Source organism: Heteronotia binoei, chromosome 15 (assembly GCF_032191835.1).
Source record: "Heteronotia binoei isolate CCM8104 ecotype False Entrance Well chromosome 15, APGP_CSIRO_Hbin_v1, whole genome shotgun sequence".
Taxonomy (NCBI): Eukaryota; Metazoa; Chordata; class Lepidosauria; order Squamata; family Gekkonidae; genus Heteronotia; species Heteronotia binoei.
In genome coordinates this window covers 8,878,228-8,886,402 of record NC_083237.1, presented here as the reverse complement: position 1 = coordinate 8,886,402, position 8,175 = coordinate 8,878,228, and the positions used below count along the sequence as shown (strand labels likewise).

General features: G+C 43.0%; 1 pseudogene; it reads right to left on the bottom strand.

Moving 5' to 3' along the window:
- Positions 1-4,082: 4,082 nt before the first annotated feature.
- On the bottom strand, positions 4,083-4,941 carry LOC132584652 (vomeronasal type-2 receptor 26-like; annotated as a pseudogene).
- Between the last annotated feature and the right edge of the window lie 3,234 nt (positions 4,942-8,175).

The following is an 8,175-nucleotide window of genomic DNA, read 5'->3' as shown; positions in this document are numbered from 1 at the left end:
TGTTACCGCCAATCCTCCAATTTCAGATCTGGCTTAATAAATGGCAACGTCAGAGATCAAACTGACAGAGTACTGAACAAGCCAATCCCTTATTCCAAATTTCAGCAGTAGAAGGTGATTAAAAATGTTTTTAGAAGAGCCTGCGGCTCGTTTTCTGTCGCCTGCTGGAAACTGGAAAAGACTGAAACTTGGCCGAGGAAACAAATTACAGTCATTTGAGTGACTCCGAGAGGGTGTAATTATTATTGGAAAGTTTGACTCTGAGTGGCTCTGTTGGCTGAATTTTTTTTTTCCTTCAGATCTGATTGCACAAGTCTCTTCTGAACTTTCTCGTTTAGGTTCATATCTGTCACCAATTTATCTGAACCCAGTTTACAGGCAGTGCAATTCTAATTATGTTTACTATCAAGAAAACAGTATTGAACGTAATGAGACTAAGTTACTTGTGCCTTGACCTGGATGGCTCAGGCCACCCCAGTCTCCTCATATCTCAGAAGCTAAGCGTGGATAACCCTGGCTAGTAAATGGATGGGAGACCACCAAGGAAGTCCAGGTTTGCCACACAGAAGCAGGCAGCTGTAAAACACCTCTGAATGTCTCTTCGCTTAACCCTACAGGGTTACCATAACCTGGCTATGACTTGATGGCAAACAAAGAAGAAGAAGAAGAAGATATTGGATTTATATCCCGCCCTCCACTCCGAAGAGTCTCAGAGCGGCTCACAATCTCCTTTCCCTTCCTCCCCCACAACAAACACCCTGTGAGGTGGGTGGGGCTGGAGAGGACTCTCACAGCAGCTGCCCTTTCAAGGACAACCTCTGCCAGAGCTATGGCTGACCCAAGGCCATGCTAGCAGGTGCAAGTGGAGGAGTGGGGAATCAAACCCGGTTCTCCCAGATAAGAGTCCGCACACTTAACCACTACACCAAACTGGCTCTCCAAACAAACAAACCTTGCTTATAAGAGTGCTAAGGACTGCACCTGTTTAGTCTGAATATCTGTATCCATTATTTCAAGAACTGCTTAGGACAACTCACAACTTTCTTTCTAAGAAGAGGCCCACTGACTAGATCCCATTTTATATAAGGTGTGGGGAAAATACAATAAAATAAAAGGTTGTTATCAACATAGCGTGTTTTAATTCTAAGTAGTCACTTCAATCCATTGCATGACAAGAGTTCTCTCAAGACTCCTCAGTTCTCCACGTTTGAGTTGTAAATTCCCCCAAACCACCTGGCATGGTCATAATTTTTAATTTTAACTTAGAAATTCCTCAAAAAGATGAGGTTAATGAAGGTGGAAGGGAAGGGTCAAGTCTATTCAGAGTTTGAAGATTCTTCAGATTAAAAACATTGGCATTGTTAATACAAAATCCAGTCTAGATTAGTTTTTTTGAGGCGACATCCTCTTGTAATTAGCACTAAATTTAAATGACAAGTTGACCTCTTTGGATCACTATATACTAGGATCACAGTTGCTCTGGGCAGAGGCTATTTTCATTTCATTTATGTATTGTTTTGCAATCTTCCCATTTTTAAACAGACAATCAAACCAGAGTTGATTCCTCCTCCAGTCATGGAGAAGACAGATTGGAGAAATAATGTCTTTTTATTTCATAAATGAAATTACCTGGAAGTAAGTCTCATTGATTTCAATGAAGGTTGCTTCCAGTGAAACGTTCATGAGAAAGAAAATAAGTACAGACTACAGTCATATTGCTTCATCCATCCTTGCCTTCATCTCCTTTCTTTTTGCCCTTAGTGATCTAGTCTGTGTTGTAGGCTGTGATCCAGAGTACTTTTATTGACATGGATTATGGCATTGTACAATGATCCAAAAATATTTTAATAGCAACCAATGCAGCCCTCTGAATCTAGGCAATGCAGCAATCTGTTGAGTCAGGGCAGGGCTGGTCCAAGTGCTTTATGTGGCCCAGCCAATCAGCAGTTGGATGATTGGCTGGACCTAATTCCACCTCTGGGTCTAGCTCCATTTCTGACTCTCCATGCCTTTTCCTGACCCAACTGCCATGTAATGAGCAGTGGAAAGTTAGCTGGACACCTTTTGGGTTGAGTAGGATTTTCTGAGCTTTTTGTACATGGGCTTGGAAGGGACATGATTTTTTTTCTGCCGCTATTGTTCATTTATTTTGGAATTATTTTAATCAGCCTTGAATCTTAGAGATTAGATGGCCTCCATCTCAGCATAGCAGGAACAGTGTGGGCTGCTAGCACATACGCAGAAATAATTGAGGAGAACCATTAGGCTTCAAAGGATGAAAGGAGATTTTCTAGGGACTATATCTCAGTCCATCCACACTGGCTATCAATTTGTTTCCAAGCATAGTTTGAGCTACTAGTGTTGACCTTTACGACAAAAATACGTTGGGACCAGCATCCCAAGTTAACCCGATCCCATATGAAGGACTGCTAATGTTATTATCATCTGAGGCCCTGCTTTGGTTGGCCCCACCTTCTGAGATTTGATGAGTGGCAACCTGAAAGAGTTCTTCTCATCCATGATGCCAAAGGTATGGAACTGTCTCCCCAAGTATGTTCATCTGTCCTCTTCTGCAATTGTCTTCCATGGGTATGGGGGGAATTCGGCCCCGCACCGGCCGCGCCGCAAAGCATACTGAGAAAAGGGATATATTTGCAAGTCACTGTATATGTGCCCCAGATACCTCATATTTCCTTATAATTCCCAGAATAATCAGAACTGCTTTAAAAATCTGCTCTTATTGTCACGTAAAACAGCAATAACAAACATAGAGCAGAAAGGAGAGATCACCAAGGGAGTGCCAAATGAAACCAAAAGGTCTTTTGCACCCCCAGAACGGAATAAAGAGGCAGACAAAGTAATTGGGAAATGGGCCACCTTATTAACATTAAACACAAACCAGGCAAGGTGAACTTGAAGAGGACGAGCCCTGGGGTCACACCTGACCCCGCCAAGTCCTACAAGGGCGAGACACCCAACCCCCGGTCCCAGCCATACCGATGTGGCTATAACTGGGCGGCAGACCAAACATGTCCTCCCCTAACTCCCGCCCCGATCACCAGAAGGGGGCGACCAAAAGGGAGGCATGAACCCGATCCGTATTCCAGGACATTGAGCCGTAAATCCCATCTGCCTTTCCTACGGATCGCACGCACAACACAGGTGCCCAGGCCTGGGTGCTCACCGGCAAGGTCTAAATCCCTTGCAAATTCCGCAAAGTGACCAAATTAGCTACCTAACCAAATCCACACCACTACTAGCAGTACAAGGTAGGCAAAAAACACACCACCAACGGCCAATTCAGGTGATAGTGAAAAAATTCCTACCTGGCCCCTAATAAGGCGACCGGTATAAATCTGTACTACTGCAGGGTGGGCGGGAGGGCGGGCCAAAAACTGTTTTATGTGACAATAAGAGCAGATTTTTAAAGCAGTTCTGATTATTCTGGGAATTATAAGGAAATATGAGGTATCTGGGGCACATATGCAGTGACTTGCAAATATATCCCTTTTCTCAGTATGTTAGGTGATCAGCACATAACAAATAATCCAACAATTACTAATAACAAATTTATCAGCCCTATGGTAAATAAAATAATTTTATCAAGTTATCTTTGTAAAAATCCCAAAACATTGCTTGTGAATTGTTCATTTGAGTCATTTGCTGCTACTCAAGAATGACTAGCTTATTCAGCAAATGAAACAAATACATACGATTTTTGATCTATGACCAATAAATAACTCACAAAGTAGAATTTTTGTTCAGAAGACTCCACAGTTTAGAGGGAGTATTGCCTGTGTGGGTTCGATTAGATGCAGTAAATACTAGAGACATACGTCAATGCATTACTGACAACTATCACAAGCTTTATTGTCCGCTCTTCATTGACTGAGATTTCTGACAGTTTTGTGGGTTGGGCTTTCTTAAAGTATGTGAAAAAGACATTGGAATCACCTGACTTCTGTGCTTTGAGATATCAGAGATTCTTATGCTCAACCATGGCTCGTCTCCAGTACTCATAGAATAAGCCCATTATCTCTGTTCTAAAGTGGAAAACATCTTCAAGAGGTATCCTAAATACTTTAATTATTTCTTATTGTTAGCTGTTCCCTGCAGTTCAACTCAGGTCTCATCAGAATAATGTAGCATTTAGGGGAAAAGATACAAGCCAGCAACCCAGCACTGGAGGCCAAGATAGAGAAGATCTCCACAGCTACCATGTCTTTCCCTTTGGTGCTCAGGTAGGTTGGAACAAAACACAACCAAACACTACAAAAAAATCAACATGCTGAAGGTGATGAACTTGGCTTCATTAAAACTGTTTGGCAACTTCCTAGCAAAGAAAGCCACGATCAAGCTGATGAGGGCCAGAAATCCCAAGTGGCCCAGGACAATATAAAGCATAGCAACTGATCCTTCATTACATTCCAGGATGATCTCTTCAGTCAAAGAGAGCATGTCCACATCTGGGAAAGGGGGAGAGGTTCCAAGCCACACCATACAAATGCCTGCCTGAAGGAAGGAAGAGGAAAGAAGAATAGAGGTGGCCAGTCTTTTCCCCACCCACTTCCTCATGCTGGAACCTGGTTTGGTGGCCATGAAAGCTACCACCACAGTGATGGTTTTGGCCAACACACGAGAAACAGCCACTGAGAAGATGATACCAAAAGCCATTTGTCTTAAGAGGCAAGTCACCTTCCTAGGCCATCCCAGAAAAAGGAAAGAACAGAGAAAGCAGAGCAAGAGGGAGATGAGCAGAGTGTAGGTGATGTCCCTGTTGTTGGCTTTGACAATTGGTGAATCCTTGTGCTTAATGAAAATTCCCAGCACTAAGACTGTGATGAGGGACAGAGAAAGGGCGATCAAGGCCAATCCAGTCCCCAAAGGTTGTTCATAAGACAGAAAGCTCAGCATCTTGGGAAGACGTTGGTCACGGTCCATGCTTGGGTATTGATCACCTGGGCACTTGATACAGTCATCCTTATCTACAATAAATAAATAAATAACTCAGCCTGACAGTGGTCCTTCTCATGGTACTCAGAGTTAATTTGCTGATCTGCTTTGTTACAGGGACAGGATGTGAAATATTATATTACGTTTCAGAGTTCTGATCCTTATATTTAAGCTCCACAATGCTTGGAGGCCTGCGTATTTGCAAGGCCACCTTGTCCCATATTGTCTAGCCTGCCAGTGAAGATCCTTTTACGCCCTGCTCTCTGTTTCTCATATGCAGAGACAAGACAGATGGCAAACACAGAAGGATTTTTCAGTGCTTTGTACGGTGTGCATTCAGCTTCCCCAAGCTGAAAAAAGCACTGAATAAATGCCTTTCTGGCATTTAACCAGTATCTCTGAAGCTGAAAGCACTTTAGAGAAGTTATTTGTGTAGATGATTAGAGATTAGAAATCAAACAAATTATCTGGCTGTATTCAGGACTCCCTAATAGCAGTTATAAAGTTACGGGCTGCACTTACCTTGCCTTATTTGGTCTCTTTCCCACTCATTTCCATGGCTACAGGGTGGAGAAGAAAGAGTCATCTCTGCTGGGCCAATGGCAAAAGACCCTTTGGAAGAGCTTTGAGCTAATCATTGCAATGTTTTTGCTTTTGCAAATGGTAGTGAATAGGTTTGCAAATTGCACTTTTAGACCGATTTTGCACTAGGGCTTGTTCCGGGAGGACAGCCCTTTTTTCCCCGGTCCTTCTCTTAGTTTTCACACAATCTGCCCCAGAGCTGCAAGTTGGCACGCTGCTTATCCATGGCAAGCAGAAACCGCTTGTAAAAGGATCTTGCTTGCTGCGGAAAAGCAGCGGGCCAATTTGCAGCTCCGGGGTAGCTTGTGCGAAAACCAAGAGAAGTGCCGGGAACAAAAGGGCTCTCCTCCCGGAAGAAGCCTAGTGTGAAATCAGTCCAAATATCTTGCCAATTGGTTTCAAAAGCCCACCTAGTTATTTCAGTGGATGAGAGAGGTTTTGGCTGCCTGGCTGGCTTGTTGCTTCAGCTTCTGCTCTCTTTGTCTGCCTGAGAATCTCCTGGATTCTGTCCTGTCCAACTGGAGCAGCACACAAGTAAGGGTTTGACTTTTAGCATTTAAAACAAGCTTTCTTCTTTTACTGTTATTTGGACTTTCTGGGTGGGTTGTGTGAGGGTGTCTGATTCTCTTTGGTTAGGTTCTCTTCTTCCTGCTGTTTCTGGGTGGTGAGACTGGATGTTTGGGTAGGGGGAGCCTACTTCTTTGGTTCCATTTAGTTTGGTTCTAGTAGGCAACTAGAACCAGTTTCTGGTTGTTGCACTTGAGATTTTGGAGTTCTGTGGCTTCTACCTTGTGATTTGGGGTGGAGTTTGGAGTTCTGTGGCTTCTACCTTGTGATTTGGGGTGGAGTTTGGAGTTCTGTGGCTTCTACCTTGTGATTTGGGGTGGACCTGGTAATTGGGAGGAGCTGCCTTGGAATAGCAGCAGCTGAGAGGCAGGGGCAGGCTGTATTCAGCCACCTCGCTGAATATCCTCCATGCCACCAGTAGGGGAGTCAGTCCCCAGAAGCCTTCACGACACTTACACATACAAATACCCCAAGAATCAATGAAGATTTCAACTGTTTGTCCCCCTCCTTAAAAAAATCCTACAGTACATACCCTTCTGGCTAGAAATTTTCCCTGCTGAGCAAGGGACACAATCATAACAGCAAAATTTCTTTTCTTCCTTCTTTTTCTTCTGAGAACCTGGAGGACAGTGAGCATTGCATTCAGAGAGGGGGGGGCCTCTGTTCAGAAACACAAAAGGTGTTTAAGACTCGATTCATTAGAGTCCCTCCCTCCTGCTCACAACATTCAAACAAGCCAGCTGTTGAAGTGGAAAAGGCTTTCCCTCTTTTCTTGCTTGAGGTACTGAAATATCAATTTAATCTATTGTTTGGATAAAAGCCCCATGGTGCAGAGTGTTAAAGCTGCAGTACTGCAGTCCTAAGCTCTGTTCATGACCTGAGTTCTATCCCCGGCAGAAGCTGGGTTTTCAGGTAGCCAGCTCGAGGTTGACTCAGCCTTCCATCCTTCCGAGATCGGTAAAATGAGTACCCAGCTTGTAGATAACTGGGGAAATGTAGATGACTGGGGAAAGCAATGGCAAACCACCCTGTAAAAAGTCTACCGTGAAAACGTGAAAGCAACATCACCCCAGAGTCGGAAACGACTGGTGCTTGCACAGGGTACCTTTCCTTTTTCCTTTCCTTGGGTTGTGGCAAAATTTGAGACCAAAGAAAGCAACTGCTGTCTTTAACCAAGAATGGCATTACATACTGTATGAATTGTATGGAAAATATATTACAGATATCATGAGGTATTGAATCTTCTATCCCTTGGACATTTCACCTTGCTGCCTTTTGATTTAGCAGGTGGTTACAATCACTATAAAGCCCAGTCATACTTGACAAAGACAGAGAACAGAACAAAGGTAACTTCCATGCCTCAAATCACCTCTTGAGTTAATGGGCAGTAGAAATGGATCAGAGAACATTATTCACCTCAGATTCTGCTGCTACTATATGCAATCACAACAGGTATTATTGCTGCGGCTGTTCTTTTATTTTGTGAGTTGATTGGTGACCAGTGGAGAGGAAAAAAACCTTACTGCCTAAGCAAATACATCATTTCCAGTGTTGTCACAGAAAGAAAAATATCAGACATTATCTGACATTTTCTTTTTAAGATCTAGCCATTGATTCCTCGTTTTCTTTTTCACTCTTTTAAAAGAGGGATTTCTCTTTCATTCCTCTTTTATTTTCTTTTTAGTAGGGAAACCAACACTGCCTTTTGTAATTTCAGCCTTTGCATTGTTTTGGGGTTTTTTTGTTTTATACCACAAAGTTTCTCTCTAGCTGAGGGATAGCGAACATTGGGAAGACATTGAGTGTTTCTGAGCATCTGTGAAGTGAAAATTACAAAATTCTACAGAAACTTCGTGCTCCTACTCTCATGGGATTCCTCTTTGATCAAAACAGAATTGACAAAAAAAAACAGGCTTCAAATTCCTCTAGTGGGGGAGAGAAAAGAACTATCGGATTTCAGGGAGAAACTAATTGAAGAAGAATTGAGAAAACTTCTATGAAGAACCCCAATTCATTCCACAGAAATACAAATGTTCAACGGGTGACTAATAGAGACCCATTTGGTGTTTTTAT